The following is an 18,839-nucleotide window of genomic DNA, read 5'->3' on the forward strand; positions in this document are numbered from 1 at the left end:
AATGTTACGAACATGTATTTCTTAGCCAAAATATTGTATTTAGATTTGGTTATTTGTTTTGCATTGTATTTCTAACATTCATTGCTTCATATCCTATTTACGTTTGTAAGGGGTTTACATTTTTTACGCTATGTGCAAAATTTTTGTACTCACCCTGTTACGGCCAAGACGGCCAACTGTATTTGAAAATAAAATAAATAAATAAATAAATAAACTGCCACTCACTGGCACTCATCTCCACTCACACTCACTGGCACTCACTCGCACTCGCACTTACCTCAGCTCACAGCCACTGGCAGTCACTCACACTCGCACTCACCCCCACTCACCTCCACTAAGACTCACTGGCGCTCAGTAGCACTTGCACTTACCCGCACTCACACTCACTGCCACACACTCGCACTCGCACTCACCTCCACTCACACTCACTGGCACTCATTCACATTCGCACTCACACCCACTCACACTCACTGGCATTCACTCGCACTCACACCTTTGAAATGAGTGCGAGTGAGTGTGAGTGAGTGCACTCATGAGTGAGTGCGCCGACCTATGACTCCTGGGAGGATGACATGCGTCACGGTGCTGACGAAGACGCAATGCAAATTTTGTCTGGTCTGGCTTTTTTTGTCTGTATGGCTTCCGACACACTTCACAATAAGCAGCTGCTAGAATGCTGCAATAACTATACTTTTTACACAAAGTAAGGTCCACTATTCGTATGGTAAAGCTGCGTTTTGCCACTTACTTTCGGACTTCTTTTTCCTCAGCTTGACCGGTTTCGAAAACCAAGTTTTCATTGTCATGGGAGAAGCAGATACTTTAAATTTGTTCCAAGAATAGCACTTACAAAGAATGCTCCCTGACATATAACACCTGTCAGAGAAATAACAGCAACAAAACACATGTGTTTGGCGATGCAGCTTGTGGAGAAAAACATTGTAATTTTTCAGTTTTTGTGGAGCACATAGAAATAAATGCCTGGGCACCGTCAGGAAGCTTAGGGCGAGCGTTGCCGCTTGTGACGCAGACTGAGCCTGCAGTGATAGCACAGCTTTTCTCCAGAAGTCAAGCGTGCGTCGACGGATAGAAAAGAAATTTATCGCCACAATTTACCGCTATATCTGCTAGTATAGTGTACCCAGCAACTTGCAGTCAAATTTAGGAATTTCCCAGTGGTTTCATATGCGAGCGTCTCTTCTCTCAGACGTAAACTTTGAAAGTAATGTTCTGTATAGCGTCTATGTGTTGCTTATTTGAACGTTATTTTGGATGAGGGCATTTTTCTTTGTGTGATCTTCGTTCCCATTCACCTTCTCTCTCCAGCACTGGGTTGTCAACCAGTTTTTATAGCTCGCTTCTCCACTTTTTTCTCTTTCTCCTTTCTCTCTTTTATAGAGCTCAATTCGGGCATTTGCCTTTTGCAATATTTTGTTCAGTTTATCCGTAGGAATCATGACTAAAAATCATGCCCGCCGGTCAACAATGCGCGCTCTATTAGATTCATGCCTCGCATAACAGTACGATCCAGTGTTCTCGCCAATACCTAGACAGCCTCGCGTGGCAGCCTATTTCACGTTCGCTCAGCCTCCCCAATTGTATTTTTGGAAGCGTTCATGGGTCATGACAAATTCGAATGAATTGCATTTATTTAAAAATGTTGTCTTTAGCTCGCGCCGTTGCAGCACAGTGATCACTAAGAAGTTTTAAAGGCACACTAGAGTTCCCCGACCATTTCCTTTGTTAAACACCTCCGCCATTTTTACAGGGAATAATTGAGATTACTGTTAGTTTGCACGCGCGCTATTGTCAAACAGTGCGATATTAACTTTGGCTACCTTGTAGTAAATGTTTCAACAGATAAGATTAAACGCGGTGAAGGCGAGAGATGAAAATTCAGAAAGATGAGCAAAGCGAGAACAAGGTAAAGACGGGAGCCAATGTTTCCACAAGTGGACTTGTTTTTTTCAAGGCGACATATGTTGCACTGAAAGAGATAAGTCCACTTGTCGGAATGTTGGCTCCCACTTTTACCTTGTTCTCGTTTTGCTCAAGACATAAGGTTCCAATTTTGGCACTGTCACACCGCAAACGGCAAGCACAGAACTCTCTGATATCAGCGTTTAAGAAGCAAGTAAAGTGCGGAGTCAAATGCAATTTGCAATTCAAATACATGTAAAATGCGCAAGTGCATGCACGAGACAAGCGCTGTAGAGACTTGAATAAAATGTGCTGCAAGTGGCTGTGAAAGTTAAATTCTACAAACCACAGGTAGCAGATTTCTTTATTTAGTACTTCTCACAGAAAAAAAATGTCAAGGACCAGTGGGCTTACAAAAATGGCAGCACGAAGTTCACAAAATTGTACATCCGCAACGACAAGCCCAAACAATTATTGCGGCTTTCTAAACTGCGCATGTTAGAGCATCTAAAGCGGAGCCACATGATGTATAATTTTATAATTTTCTGGCTAATATATGAAATTTTTCAAGTGCACAATTCTATATTGGAAAATTTCTACTTCAAATTATATCTTTAAGAGTAATGAAAAACACGGCAATTTTCCCCACTTTTGATGTTTCCACTGGTGAAGATTATAGAATTGTTATAGTTTATCTATTCCTTAATTTTTCAGTTCACACTTCGTCAAACTTAGAAATTTACGAATATTTGTAAGGAAAGACATCATAAGTATTCATTCCACAGGATACAGCCACTCCATTGTAAATTTCTTCTTTTCAATGCTACCCAGCTTATATATCTGTGCAATCGATGACGAGCGAAACAATTTCTCCATTCACGTGAACCTCTCTGCTCAGGTACAGATTCATTTTGTATTAGTTGATTCTTTCCAAATATACACACCGTTTTTACAGGCACCCAGATACTTACAATAATTTTTTTTCCGATAACATGTCCTAAATAGTGAAGATTACAGTTTCGAAGTTAAGATACAGAACAGCGCACGCAGAAAGCACCCGAGGAAGCCGTTATCATCTCTCGCTGTCGATAGAACTTTCAGTAATAATAATAATAATAATAATAATAATAATATAATAATAATAATATTTATTGCCACAAAATATACAAAATAACACAAGCAGGCCGGTCTAAGCCTCAGTTGGCTTGTAGGACCGTGCCTATGAATGTAATAGACAAAGCAAAAAAAAATATATATATACATAAATTGATGAGAGATGATTAAAAAAATGAAATAATAATAATAATAACAATAATAATAATAATAACAATAATAATAATAATAATAATAATAATAATAATAATAATCAGCCTGGCTACGCCCACTGAAGGGCAAAGGCTTCTCCCATACTTCTCTAACGACTCCGGTCATATGCTAATTGTGTCCATGTTGTCCCTGCAAACTGCTTCATCTCATCCGTCCACCGAACTTCCTGTCGCCCCTGCTACGCTTCCATTCTCTTGGAATAGAGTCCGTAACCTTTAATGACCATCGGTTATCTTCCCTCCTCATTACATTACATTACAGAAGCTTTAAGTACGCACCATCCGTAAAGCGTTCGACATTTCCTCAGAAGATTAGATATCTGCAGTTTGGGGTGCGCCCGCGGAATAGTGAAAACATTTAGGCGTTTCGTATAATACTTCTACATGGGCCAAAATGAAAGGTATACAAAATTTTATTAAACTTTTATTCTACACAAACATGAAATTTGCATGCTTATTGCCTTTAATAATGCCCACATTTTGTCAAAATAAAGATTTCTTGGGTCACTTAGTTTTTTTGAATAAATTGTTGTCGCTGGCAAACAGCGTTTTGAGCTTAAAAATCACACAGTATGAGCGCGACTTTCCAAATAAGGATCGGTTGAGAGTCACGGCCGTGTAATCGTGTATTCTTCCGTTTGTCCATGAACATGCGATATTCAAGTGACACCTAGCGGCAGCGCAAAAAACCTCGTAGGTAGGTCGGAGCAGATGCGCCATTCGTAGCCTCTGTGGCCATAGTACTGCAATCGGGAGCGCTTAGGAAACGATGGAGCCGCCACCTAACAATGCGCACGGCTAAGCAATTTGGTAGTGTTCTAGAGTGCTTATTAACCAGATGGAAATACAAGTCTCTAACCTTTTACAAAAATGCCTACACGGCACTCAATCCTTCTTTGAATGAAGAAGATATAGCGGGTTACATCCGATGCACAACGTGAAGCCACCGCGTATGGTATATATAAAAAAAATGGTACATGGGAGTTCTCATGCTTTTGCATAACGTCGGGAAATTTCTGTTTAAGCACTGGTATACATTGCTGGCATGAAAAGTACCTCTTGGGTGGCATGACAGTAAGCCTTCCTTACGGCTTAAATTCGCTACCCGACTAATTAGAGAAATCTAGTGCGCGCTCATTTGAATAAAATCGTTCACCTGAAAGTACGTAAATATCGCAGCAATGGCATCTCATATTAGGATCTGACAGAAATCAGCAGTTCCGTAGCAAACACAGTTTTGGTCCATTAAAATGCAGTACACTTCAAGTATGCATGACATACAAAATTAGATAAGATTCATGCAAGAGGTAAATAAATTAGTTTGCACAGAAGCAGATTTTCCCTTTCACTGGTTTACAAAGCAAGCAGAAGAGGTGGCACATGATGAGCGGGCAGCAATTAGTTGAGATCAAGCGATGCACCACAAGAAAAACCTGCATCTGCTGTACAATACTGTATTTTTACTGCAAGCAGATCCATCAGTTTTTATGTTTCTAGTTTCTGCGCTCTACGAAAGAAACGGTAAGTAACCTAACGCAATTAGTTATTGCTAAGCAAAGTAGCAGTCACTTTGTGCATATCTTCCATCTAAGATCGCTAACAGAAACTTTCCGAAAGCAAAAGTAGTGCAGGAGCTTCGTCACAGCCTCGTCACGCAGGCTTAGCTAGGTCACATAACAAAGAGTTAAACTCGCTTTTATATTCCTTGTTGCAAGCTTGGTTTAGAATGATATCTTGTTTATTACCAGTTTTTGTGCTTGAAAAGATGTGAGCTCGGTCAGCGTATCGTAACTGATTCTTTTCTGGATTCCATTTCTACAGAATTAGAGTTCCACAAAACAGGTTTCGAAGAAGAAGACAAGCAGTTGCATTATCCCACGGTCTTTCTTTAAAGCTGTAAAGCACAGCCGTCTTCCCCCATCCGCTTCCGTGCATGTCGCTGTAGTTACTTAGCCAAAGGGGACTTGCCGGTAACGAGATTTGCTCCCGCGACCTGGCGCTCGGCTGCGCAATACAGTAGCCACTAAGCCCCGACGGCGGGATACCTGCAACAGTGTATCAAAATAGAAGGAACGTGCTTGCAATTTTGTGGCAATGAAGCAGTACTCAGGCACCTCGCCTCCATGACTAATGGGCGCAGAATACATCGGCTATTTGCACAAGAACCTCGTGATAGTTCACTATCGCGCCGGAGGTTTGCTCACCAGCCCAACCAAGTCAGCATCATTGCCATGTGTACCTTTCGTACTGTCTAAAATGATGTGCTCGGGCGTCCAGTACCCGCTATCCGTCCACAAAGCAACGCGAACCGACATCACACTGCATGGAAATTATCAAAGACTGTTTAAGCCGGGACCTCGTTGGATCCGCCATGCTGCTCATTGGACTTCACAGCACCCCCTGACGTCTGTTTTAGTCCCGAATAGTGTCTCTATAGCAACAAAATGTCTTGATGCATAATTAGCTTGTTCTTGCTTGAGCAGTGCTTTTCCCCGCGTAATCCCAAAACAAAATCAGGTAGTCTAATACCCCTGTCACACTGGGTGTTTTAATGTCATTCGAACCGAATTGCATTAGCATCGAATGACATTATCCGGTTGCTACACAGCGATATTTAATGCCATTAGCACCGAATGACTTCCGCAATCGAATGAGTTCGAGAAACTCATTCGACTTCGCACTCGGAGCGAATGTGTACTCTCAACCCTAGAAACTAAGCAAAACAGGACACAGTATTTGCAAATTGAAAACCGTACTCGTATAGAAATAATAACGTTTGCGTGTTTTAATGGTTTTGTTACTTTAATAAAGAGGCAAAATATGTGCGGCCGGCTGTGGCAAAATGTTGTTACTCTCCAGCTCAGCAGCATCTGGCCGCCGCCCATGCCGCCGCCACTCTGCTCGTCGGCCATAGAACGCCTAATCGCTTCCTCCGATTATTACGCCTTCTCGTAATGCAAAGTACGCAGCAACTAATCGCTTAGCGTCGTCGTCCAGCATCGTCATGTCAGCCATTTTGTTTGTTTTCAATTTATCGGCTACTCAGGTGGCTAAGCCTTGTTTTGGCTTATAGTGGCCACATGGTCTCAAATAGAACAACCTTTTTTTATAGGCATTACTAAAATATTTTTTTTCAGTGAAGTGACGTCCCAAAAATACATTTAAATATATGGATTGCTTATGCAAGCACTTTATACCTACCTTGTTCTACTTTCGGTGCCACGTATTTTTCGGAATTATCGCCATTGATATCGCCACCGAATGACATTAATTTTTCGAGTGTAGCACCTCCGCGGGCAAATGACATTCGTTGCACCGAATGCCATTCGATTCGAATGACATTAAAACTCCCAGTGTGACAGGGGTATTAGACTGTCATTACAAATTTTCCGGCGCCTTTAGTAAGCTTCAGTGGGTGGCGTGCCATTATAGATGCAACGAGACACATCGATCTTGTACCCCTAGAAACAGAATCCTCCTTTGCATTACAATGAACGTAGCGAGGAGGTCGCTATTGCCATTTTTCGGAAGACCTACAAGATTTAGAAGTATTAGAACGCTAGTGCGAACGCTCTTAATTCCTGTTTCAACATACAGTATTGTATTCCTGAACACCAGTACACGATGTGATCTGAGCATTGCCAAAGAGCAGTTCATAAGTTTAGGATCTTCCTGGCATCCGGTGCTTGCCCAGGCGTTGTTGTGGTGGACTTCGAAGCGGCGATCTGTGCCTGACCTCTGCAAAACGAAGTAATAATGCCCTGTAATAGTGTCACAAATGCAAAAAGTCTTTGTGAAACGTTAATAATAATGGACTAGTTTGAGAACTTACAAGTCGCATACAGTACAAACCGAATACAGGAAAATTCACATAAACAATAAACTTGCAAAAAAGTTAGCTCCAAGGTTGTGTTGGTAAAAAGAGGGGAACTCTTGGTCTTCTGCGTTGGTACCGTCACCTTAACAAGATAAAAAAAAATGTATGCCCACAGCCTTTGGCGGTGCTAGCCTTCAGCTGAACTAATACAAGTGCCATTTTGACTACTGCGAAGCTACTGTGCTCGGACATTTCGTAAACGCACCGGGAGTACAAACTGACCCGGAGAAAACTCCCGCTGTCTGCATTTTTCCTATTCCACGTTCAGCAAAAGATGGCCACGTTTTATGGGATTATGCTCGTATTTCTGTCGCTATGTTAAAAGCTTTGCCCATATCGCTCGTCCGCTCACCGACTCTCTCAAGATAGAGGCGCCTTTTTCTTGGGGACCACAGCAAGCCCATGCCTTTTCTACCCTTATTTAGTGGCTAAGAACTTCGCCGATTCTGTTTCATTTTGAACCTTCGGCTCCCATTGAAGTCCGCACAGACGCGAGATAGCATCGGCGCCATCCTCGGCCAGCTTAAACGGGGTGAAGATTGCGTCAGCACTTATGCCAGCCGCCTTCTTTTTGCACCCGAACGAAATTGCTCAGTCAATGAATATGAATGCCTAGCGCTCCTATGAGCGGTCGCGAAATTTCGACCACGCCTGTTCGGTCGCAGTTTCAGCGTCGTAACTGATCGCCCCGCCCTTTGTCGGCTCCCCGTTTTCAAGGAAACAACAGGACGCCTTGCTCGTTGGGCATTCCGCCTGCAAGAATATACCTTCCCCATATTGTGAGCAAAACGAGAACGAGGAGAAACCAGGAGCCAACGTGGACTTGTCTTCTTCAAGGCGACATATGCTTTCCTCGCCACAGTATATATAGGTGGGTTTCTTCAAAAGGGAAGAGGGCGTAAGGCGGGTGGGTGCGGCCACGAGCGAAGGTGGGTTGGCGTTTCGAAAACACCTTCGCTCCTTGCCGTACCCACCCGCCTTACACCCTCTCCCCTTTAGAAGAACCCCACCTATATATACTGTGGCGAGGAACGCAGTGGCGCTATAACGTAAATCTATTCCAAACTTTTCTATTCCAATTCTGCTATCAGCCCTCCGCGATAGGTCAAAAACTTTTTTGGACCACCGCCCCTTCACCTGTCTCTCACGCAACGTCACGAAAACCACGATACCTCCCCATTTGATATGGTGTGTACACACTGGTTATACACGATTGGCCCGAAAAAAGAAAAACAGTTATTTCTGATTCGACGCCTTGTCGCCATTAGCCCCCGGCTATTGGTCAAAAGTTTTCGGGCTACACCCACTTCACCTGCTTGTCACGCGACGTCACAAAACCGCGAAAACTCACCGCGTCAATGTGACATGTACGCATTAGAGATGAAATAATATGCCGAACAAAATTTAATTTTCTTCTGTATAGCCACAGGCTGCCCCGTTCCGAAAGGAATAAAAGATGGCTGCCGCCGATCGCTCAGGCGCTGGCTACTCGCACCTGCCGGAGAGCATGGGTTTATTTGCGTATAATAAAACTTCTTGCGTGGTCGTGTAACGTTTATGAGCACTTTCGGCACATTTACGACCTCATTCTGCCAACTCTTCTTCGCTAAGGATCCGTTTTAACGTCATTCTTAAGCTTACTTTGCATGTCGCCGCAATTTTCGACCAGTCACTGCAAGCTAAGTAAGGGAAATCGGACCAATCGCAGACGCCGAAACCAGCCTCTTCACCCGATTATCGATTTCAGTGCACTGGCTCTGCCCCATCGAATCTATCTCCACTTGAGCGTTCTTCTCGCCTCTTGTCAGCCAATTAGATACGACAAGCCGCTCAGTGTAGGCAATGTTTGTTGTGGGAGTAGAGATGCAAAATTTCCGGAAATTTTGAGCAATCGGAAAAAAACCTGTTTTTTTCACGTTTTTTCGCGAAATTTTGGATAAAATGGAAAAGAACAAATTTTTTTTAGCATACGGCAGTAGTTTATTGGCAAATGTCAAAAGCCATAACTCTCCTTATGTAAATAACAGGAGTGAAATGCTTTCTGCCTTTTCACAAAGGAATGCAGGGTTTAACAGATCGAAGGCAGACCAGAAGTATCACCGCGAACGCGTTCAGTACTCTGTGAATCGGTGCGGCTTCCTAGAATTGTTACGGCACTTCAAACAAGGAACAAAGAACACTGAAATGTCTCTTCTGTGGATATTTCGTCGTGGCTTCGACTATGGAAACATTGGTCGAGATGGTAAAACGATGAAGTCCTACCTCTTATTCAGAGTCAATATCACTGACTTCAGCTGTAGCATTCTTCATTATGTTGAGATGTGCGTGTACAAAAACAAGCTTTTGCACCATTTCATTACGCAGCCTGTTCCTTCGCAGAGTATGAATGTTGGCCAAGTCGGACCAGTTCCGCTCACAAGCAGCTGATGATGGTGGAATCTGTAAAATGTTTCGAGCCAGAGGCATCACTGTTTTACTCGTGCAGATTCCCTCCCACCATGTTGAAGGAGGCATGTGGTTAGCCGAAGCCCATATTCCGGACCTTGACCATATGCTTGAATTCGTCCTGTATTCTGCCACATCGGAGTACACTTTTCCAACTTCGAGGTTCATGTGCGTACTGTGCTCCGAGATCCAGTGACAGCGGATCCCCATATCCCGCCAACGGTCTCCCCGACCTTGAAGGGCATCTACACGTCGGAAATTGGCCGTACCATTGCAGAATTTGCTTCCACACGGCTTTATATGCGGACTTCCGCCACAGGTTGCACACGTGTACGGCGGAAAGTCAAGGTTGAACAATAACGGGAACCAAACCATGAGAAACCGCCCCCGAATGACGGAGCTACGCTAACGCTGGAGCTGACATTATGTGACGTCGATGGCGAGTGGCCAGCCGCCGTTTGGTGTTTAGGTATCATGTGCGACGTTTCGGTTTCGCGTTCAGTGTTTCCGTTTCACATTCAACGCTGGGTGTCGCCTAAGCTTTATTTCTGTACGTTTTTCCCCGCGGAAATTTTGCCCAATTTTTCCAACTGTGCCGGAAAAAACGAGAAAAAACCTGTTTTTTCCGGAATTTTCCCGTTTTTTTCCGCACTTCGCATCTCTATGTGGGAGTGTCGGATTACATCAGCTACAATGGCAGTAGCTCCGGAGGCTATTGCGTCGACGTGGGCCGCCGCTCTGCGCAGCTCCAACCTCAAGACACAAGAGTGGGCTGTCCAGCAAGCCCGAGAGGCGGCGACGAGGCAAGGCCTCGAAGTCCCCTCATGGGACACCTGAGCCCAGGTCGTCAAATTTGCCGGATTCAAAATAAAGTTGTTTCTATCCATCCATAGGCAACGTTATTGGTTCTTCAGGCAAACAAAAGTGACCTCCATGTACGAGGAGAGCGTTTGATTGGGCTTCAGACAACCCTGCGGATGACCGTCCCGCGCTTGCGTCGGTGGTTAAGCAAATTTGACGTCAGGAGATTGTAATAAAAACATATTGTAATTGTTTTACGTTATAGGGCCCCATTTGTCGCCTTGAAGAAGACAAGTCTACTTGTCGAAACGTTGCCTCCTGCTTTCACCTTGTTCTCGTTTTGCTCATCGTCTTGAATTTCCATCTCCGGCGTTCCCCGTGTTTTCCCTGGATTCCCCACATTGTATAAATTAAGACGTCTACATTACGACGCTGACTGCATGTCCCACCATCGTGTGAATGAACCGGATGTCGAACCTGCATGAGGGGGCTTTATATTGTCGCAGCGTCCACTCTGATGGTCCCAAGCTCCTGCTAGTCGTTCCAAGGCTCCTCGGACTCGCCGTCATTCAGAAGCTACATGACGCCACTACCGCTGGACACCTGAGTGTAACTCGTGCATGCAACCGTGTCAGACACCGCTTCTTCTGGTTTGGAGTTTATCACTCTGTGCTCCGTTTTGTTTCTGCTTGTGATCTGTGCCAGCGCCGGAAAACGCCTGCAGCACCTCCTTTTAGTTTACTTGAACCTATGACGTCCACAAGGGGTCAATTTTCCGTTTGGTGCTGGACCTGCCTGGCCCTTTTTCTATTCACACCAGAGGAAACAAGTGGACTCCAGTGGCAACAGATTATGCAAGAAGATATGCCATCACGTGAGCAATTCCAACCAGCTGCGGTACGTAGGACACCGACTTTCTACTTCATGATACAATCCTGTGCCAAGGTGGTCCACGCCAGTTACTTACTGATCGCGGCCGTCACTTCACATCGAAGGTCGTCTATAATCTGCTCCCCTCTTGTGCTACCGAGTACCACCCTCGAACGAATGGCCTCACAGAACGCCTCAACCGCACGCTAACTCAATTGTTGCCATGTACGCTTCAGATTATCATCGTGAAAGAGACGTCGCTATGCCTTATAGATCACCTTTGCTTATAACACGTGTCATACGACACTGCCAGATCTTCACCATTCTTTGTTTGGCCGCGACCCTGCATTGCCCATGGGCAGGTTGCTTCGCTACGAATTACAGTCCACAACGGCGTATAGCCCGTGAGGCTATTACCCTGGCCGCCCAGTCCCGACTAATCGCTTGTGATCGCCTTCCTGTCTAGAAACGTTCTCAAAAGTGCCGTTACGATCATCGGCATCGAGAAGCTCATTTTTCCCCTGGTGCTCTTGTGCTCCTCTGGACTCATTCGCGTCGTATCAGATTGTCCGAAAAACTCCTATCGCGTTACTTGATCCGTACCAGAACTTGCGCCAACTCTGACGTGACGTGAAAGGTCACACGAAAAGGCGAGTCTTGAATGCCTCCCGATATAAGTAGTGATGCTGTTTACGTCGCTAGATTTCATCCTTGTTAGAGAACGAAGAAGTTTTCTCCATCTCAAGAAGAAGATGACGAAGACTCTGGCCGCTCCTTGGGCGCCATTTCTATGACTTCTATATAAGTAACCGTGTGGGCCTGTGCGCCTGAATTTTTCCTGCATCAATATTATTTCGATCTTGATTCCTAAGGATAGGCTACAAAAGTTTACGCTATTTTCTTAAACCCGCTGGCTGTCGCAGCAACACCATATAGACTACACAATTATGACGCGGATTGCGGCAGTGATATGGTGCTTGTTCAACAAAAAACGAAGAGACTAGCGCCATCTATGTCGTTGCTTCATGCCGCAATGCGAAACATTTTTTAAAATGTTTTTCTGCGTTACTGACAACAGTTAAAACGGAAGCAGTAGCATACCGGCAAGAAAATATATAGCAAGGCTCTGCTCTATGCTTCATATTTGTTTGAAAGGTCAAGCAAAATTTGTGTACAGAATATTTGCATACTCAGGCAGAGAAAATTGAGGTAGCACAACATCGCGCCGGGCGACGTATTAATCGTTAACTTCAACGACATGATCGACGAATAAAGCTGACCCTCCTGACCCTGACTTTGGCGAAGCTGCGCGAAGTTTGAGCCCAGACCTTTGCTTCGGCCAACCTGGGCTCAACATGTCATCGGTGGCGAGTACCACCCATGCCCTGGCCTTGTCGAAGGACTCTGCAGTTTTCCTTTATTTTAATAAATGATTTTCTGTATCTTTCATTCACTTCAGGTAAATGGCTCATAGCAATTTTATACCAGTGCAATTAGAGAAACGGTGATTCCAAGGAGTACCAGCCGGTGACTTCAAGGTGACGGCTCCCCAAAACGATTTTAATGTAATCAACGTAGGCGCCAATTTTCAGGCAGTGTGACTGCACTGCAGTAAACCTAAGATACAGTAAACCTGAAATGGAGTTCAACTTTGTACTGAGCTGAAATCTGCGATATACACCATTCTCGCGACTCGGCTTATTGGCAGAGTTGAACTGTGAAACTGAGGGCTTGAAGCACCCATATTTACTGGCGCTACACCTAACTGACATTTGTTCGTCTCCACTGCATTGTTGAGAAATGCTCTGCATCACATGGGTTTGTTTATAGTGAATTCGAAAAAAAAAGTCATGATCATCCCCAGAACCAAACCCTCGCAGCCTCAGCTAATCGTGCAAATTCTTCTTTTAACCGGATTGAAATTGCGTATATAGTTACTGCAGTGAAAACCTAGCCAAGCCAAGAATAAAATAGGAAGCCGCAATAAAAGGTAGCCGTTCTAAACACTAAGGGGGAACGAGCTGCTGTCGTTTGAAGTGGCAGAGCGGAAGTGCTTCGGCAGCAGCGTTGGTCACTTCTTTAGCGCAATAAGCATTCTTTGGGAACTTAACCCAGCTTTCGGCATGTGTGTTTGTATGTTTGTTTTCGGCTAACCTTTCTCGCGCCAACTTTGGTATCTGGGTCGTCAATGGCCTAATGGGTAGAGCATTAGGCTGCTGTTCTCAGGGAACCCGGCTACAAACAAACCAGGGGATCAACTTTAGTCATTGGCTATGTGCCACTGGGTACCCGCCGTGGTTGCTCAGTGTCTATGGTGTTGGGCTGCTGAGCACGAGGTCGCGGGATCGAATCTCGGCCACGGCGGCCGCATTTCAATGGGGGCGAAATGCGAAAACACCCGTGTACCTAGATTTAGGTGCACGTTAAAGAACCCCAGGCGGTCGAAATTTCCAGAGTCCTCCACTACGGCGTGCCTCGTAATCAGAAAGTGGTTTTGGCACGTAAAGCCCCATAATTTAATGTGCCACCGAGTATGTGATGTTCATCAATGAACCTCTCTGACGCCAACTTGGGTCATTTAGAACTAAAATGCCTACGAGTTCTCATTGCACGTTACCAAAGAGATGGCTTCCTAACACGCTTCCTAGCACTCGGTATATACTACTCGGTGTGTGCCACTGATAATGGTACATAAGCAGCGCGCCATTTACACCGAATACGAACGCATTATAGGATACATTGATGATAGGATTAACATCGCCAACCATCTCCAAAGGATGGATGCGCCGTCAATTTTTATCGAATGTGCACTGTGACTATAGAAAGTTACAAACAACATCTAGACTATTCATCGTTAGGATGAATAGCTGGGCGTGTTGGTTAAGCACGATTTGATGCGAAAAGTGCGAAGACGACGGCGGAGTAGAGAAAAAATGCACACGCAGGGCGAACGCCCTGCGTGGGTGTTTCTCTCTTTGTCTGTCGTCGTCTTCGCGACTCCCGCATTAGATTTTTCGCAAGAGTTATATTTGGCAGCGAACAAGCTCATAAAGCTGCTTCGCTCTCCTTAGAAGAACAATGGTAGTAGTAACTTTACATTAGCATAGAACTTGAGACAGGCTATGGACAGTGAGCACCAAACTTTGTAATTAAGCAGGGTATTTGCGAGCGTTGAAAACATAAGAGGCACGTTGTTGCTTTCTCCGGCTTAGCCGATAAACTATATGAAGCGCCTTGTGTATATTTGTTGGCAATTTGGAGAAACGTTGTGGCTGACATAACCAAAGTGGTTAAACGGTTCAACATAATTAAAGCGTCGGTAGAAAATTACTCATGTACGCATTCCAGATCCTTAGAAGCATGCTTTAGGAGTCGTTTTACGAAGCTTGTTCCATATCGTGAAAGAACTGACTTTACGGCGGGGTTCATATTTCAGGGAAATATAACCAATTTTATGGGTGATGTAATAAATTTAGAATGAGTTACTAGTTTACCAAGTTTGCAAAATATTACACGAAAAAGATTTCGAAGGTGTTATATGTCCATTATCCGCAGTGTTTCTGAGCGTTTTGCGTGAACTATGTGTTAAACGAATCACACATTCCATCATAAGAGAGCGCGCTATGTGTAATGTGGGTAAATGTTTACCTCTGAGGCCTGTCTATCAGCTTTGTGAGTTTTACTCTCGGGTAATCTTTTTTTCATTCCTTTCATGCGTAATAGAAGGTAGAAGGGCTTCCGGATGTGTTTCATGAAAGAAAACTGTGGCACTTTTTATATTTCGTGGAATTAGATGGAAGCTTGTGAGTAATGTATAATTTATTGTTCCGGAATGTACAAATACATTATATAGGTAAACTGCGCAATCCAAAGCTACAGAGCAAGAAATATTAGGGCGACTTTTAAATGCATTGGGAAACACTCTTGTACTTAGATTTAGGTGCCCGTTAAAGAACCCCAGGTGGTCGAAATTTCCGGATTCCTCCATTACGGCGTACCTCATAATCAGAATGTCATTTTTGCACGCAAAACCTTGTTATTTAATCTTTAATGAATTGTGATCCGGTGAAAAGCCCACCATAGTCTGCAGTAAATGGCGGGTTGCGGAAGAATTAAATGCATCACAATGCTGAGTATATACACAAAAATACAGTAACAAAAACCAAAAAACAGTCTGTATAAGAAAGTTACAATGACCATGAAGTGTTTTTAGCTCCCGTTGTCGACGACCTTGAAGAGTTCTTGAGACAAAATCAAGAGCCGTTATGCGGGCACTCAAGACGAAAATGGGGCAAGAAAGGGCAAAACGAGATAATCCGTGCAATCAGTCAAAATTTAAGAAAATGTGGCCTCTGGCCCCCAGAACCTTGTACAAGACCGCACAAGATACGCTAGGTAAAGCCCAAACAATTCCAAAAAAATATATTGCTTCCGATTTCTTTATAATCTTTGTTCATAATATCCCTCAAGCTGTAACTTCTAGTACGCTGAAGTTTTATTCGTAATTTGCAACAACAATGTTGAAAAGGCTGATACAGCGCCCCATACACTTGAGTGTCATCTTTTGTCGCTGGGACCAGGTTATCTGTGCTCTTCACAATGCGATCAGTCAGTGAGTTCTGCGGCACCGGTTTTGCGCCGCCTCCTTCGAGAGATGGCGTCACGCTGTGTGGCCAGGCCTGCAGTGTCCGGCGCGCCACGGATGGCTTTGAAATGGTTGTGAGTAATGGTCGCAATTACTCCAACCGATCTGCTTTGCCGGTAGCCATTTCACGCTTACATCTACTTTAGATTACGGGAAAGCTTCCCATTCTTTCAGCAAAATCTCTTTCGTATTTTATTATCTTTTTTTAGAGCCTTGTTTGCTTTGTCTATCGCTGTCTGTTTTCTTATTCTGAAAAAAATAATAATTGTACGATGTGTGTAAATTTAACTCTCCCTACCCCTATAATTTGCTTCGAGCGAACGCGAGAATGCGTGAATATTAAGAGCGATAAGAATGCGTAGGGAAAGTTTAAAGAGTGCACATTAATTACGGCCTTTGCGGCAAATTTCACATTCAAGCGCCCTGGACAGTTATAGGCATTTAAAAAGCGGCACAAAATTGATGAGAGTTCTTTTCAAGGTGAGCCCATCTTGTTATACCTAGGTGGAACCACATTAAGAAAAAGGCGCTTTTATGGGAGCGTCCCGCATACACGCCATTTTTTCCTGAATAAGTGAAACTTTTCTGGGCAAGGTAGGACTTACCACAATGGCATTCACAATGAGTTGGATAGTGAGTACAACACATATCACTGGAATTTGCACAATGTGTAGACCATGGCAGGAAACATGCTTGTCTCGCCGAGGCTGAAAAGAGATAAAAGAAAATTCGAGGCTAAATGATTTAATCAGTACTTTCTTTGTATTTTATGGCCAGGGGATCGAGATTGCACAGACAGGGATATTTGAACCTGGAACATGCTTTGTGCCACAGGCTATATGGAGTGGGTTGTGTACCTAACGCAGGGGTAGGTGCGACGCCAAGGACATTTCTTTAGTAAAAGACAATACAGAAGACATGGTTAAGCAACGCCAATGCACAAAAGCTTGGAGGAGACCTTCGTGTATATGAAAATTGAATGTGAGCATTAAAAAGCCATGTTGCTGGACGAGTATGGCACATGAGGACACAAAATGGTGTTTAATTTGTACTTCGTTTGCGAGTTCTGCGATATTCCCCGATGGACACCGGAAGAACAGCTGGAAGAGGAAACCACAAGCGTTGACATCGTATTCGCCTTAAGTAATCTTTGATGCCTGACATTTTACTTCTCAGGTATAATCTCAGGTATAAGCTGAGGTATAATCCATGCCTTCCCTTCGTGGTTGATCGGCGGTTGACCGCACCACCTCCTCTACTCGTAGTATAGTAGTAAATGGAAGACGGGACAATCACTTGAGGGAATCGAGACGACCTTGTGGTCATATGTGTATTTAGCGTCCAAGTTAACCATTCATTAAAAAGAACTCCTGAAGAAATAACGATAAATAACAGCTAAATTAAAGGGCGTTTCTCCTCGGTTGTTACCCTATAGCCCGCGTACGATTCTGCACACCCACGGATCTGCTGATACCTGGCGTCAAGGTGAGACGGTGTTGTGAAGGTGTAGCACGATTTTTATTAAGTGACGCCCAGCGGTCTGCTGAGCCCAATGCTGTATGGTTGCAGCCACGCACGTAGCTCTACGAATCGCTTTTTCAGGTTCGTTCCTTGGGAGGAGACACCATAACGTGTACCGAAGAGTAAACGCAGGTATCCAGACTACGTGGCGCACATGCCACATCCCTTGCATTCACCGCTAGGGGGCCGTGGAGTACTGACGTGCCTCACATGGGCTCCTGCGTCCTGCGTCCTGCGCTCATTTCTACAAGAAACGCCACCCACCCCTTTCATTTCGCACCGATAGAATCAGCAAGATGCAAGGAACCAGCGGATACTACCTACATTAAATGTGAGTGCGTTTTGGTCAAGATTTCGAGCTTCATCTTCGCCGACCACCCCGCGCCTTGCTACGCCTAATGCCGCGCGAGACCACGGCGGTCCGCCGGGGAGAACACCTGTCCCACGTGCAGCAGGCACACGGCGCGTGAAAGGAGTCCGACACCGCTCGGTGCCGCACGAGCAACAGGCATTGCACGTGCACTGTGAGCCGAAGCCGACGCGTCCAACGTCCGAGGGTCGTTTCGCGGAAGATATGATGGGCTGCGTGCCGTTCTGAAGTCTCGGACCAAGATGGTTTTTCGCTTCGCCCAGAGAGCACCCGCCATGCGTTCGCCACCGTCGCCATGCCTGTTTGAGCCTAGTGACACTCGGCTCTGCATCCCTCGACGAACTCCGGGCAAGGGAGGACCTGTAACTTCGTGCCACTTGTACACTGGGCCAGTGGCTCAGTCAACGGGCCACTACCATCGATCTCCCTGTGGATCCCCCCCTGCCTAGTACCGCTTCGGAGCCTCTCCAGGACGGCCCCCCAGTACAGGAGCCCCATTATTCGGTCCCGCTCCCCCCCTCCGACGACGAGGACATGGATATGTCCAGCTCCCGGAAACGCGCCCGCAAGACGGAGGGCGAGGACGAGGGGACAGGTGACGTAAGCAGCCGTCGAGGTCTCCTCCCAGCCAGGAGTAGCACACGGCACCCAGCCGTGTGCTACTCCTGTGTGTGCTGCTAAGAAGAAGAAGCAGAAGACGAGGAAGGAGCCTGCCTGCCCATGTTTCTTGTTCGTCTCCCGGGGCAACGGACGACACGCGGCGCCCACCCGCTACCCTAGTCACGCCCAGCGCGTCTACAGCCGCAGTACAGAGAGCGACACCATCCGCCCGCGAGTTCACCACGTGCGACTTTACATTGGTGCAGTCAAAGAGGGACCGGCGGCGTGCACGAGCCCTGGAGACTGCTGCACTCCCGGTTGACCCTGCGGTCGTCGGTACGGTGCTCTTCCGTCCCTCGGCGCCCGGTGGAACCTTCCGAAGAGCACTGCGCCTCTCACTCGCTGCAACTCTCTCTTCGCGGCCCGGTGTTGCAGCGGTTCGCGTTAACCATAAACGCAGCATCG

The 18,839-nt window shown here is 45.5% G+C and overlaps 1 long non-coding RNA gene across 1 annotated transcript in view; it reads right to left on the reverse strand.

Annotated features, from left to right (window-relative positions):
* Positions 1 to 5,715: 5,715 nt before the first annotated feature.
* Positions 5,716 to 18,839, reverse strand: part of LOC126527713 (uncharacterized) — a 30,784-nt gene continuing 17,660 nt past the window's right edge. Inside the window, exons 4-5 of the long non-coding RNA XR_007598822.3 lie at positions 16,489 to 16,590; positions 5,716 to 6,983 (exon numbers count right to left, since the gene is read on the reverse strand). This is a non-coding gene — a long non-coding RNA (uncharacterized lncRNA). The remainder of the gene's footprint in view (positions 6,984 to 16,488; positions 16,591 to 18,839) is intronic.

Source organism: Dermacentor andersoni, chromosome 4 (assembly GCF_023375885.2).
Source record: "Dermacentor andersoni chromosome 4, qqDerAnde1_hic_scaffold, whole genome shotgun sequence".
Lineage (NCBI taxonomy): Eukaryota > Metazoa > Arthropoda > Arachnida > Ixodida > Ixodidae > Dermacentor > Dermacentor andersoni.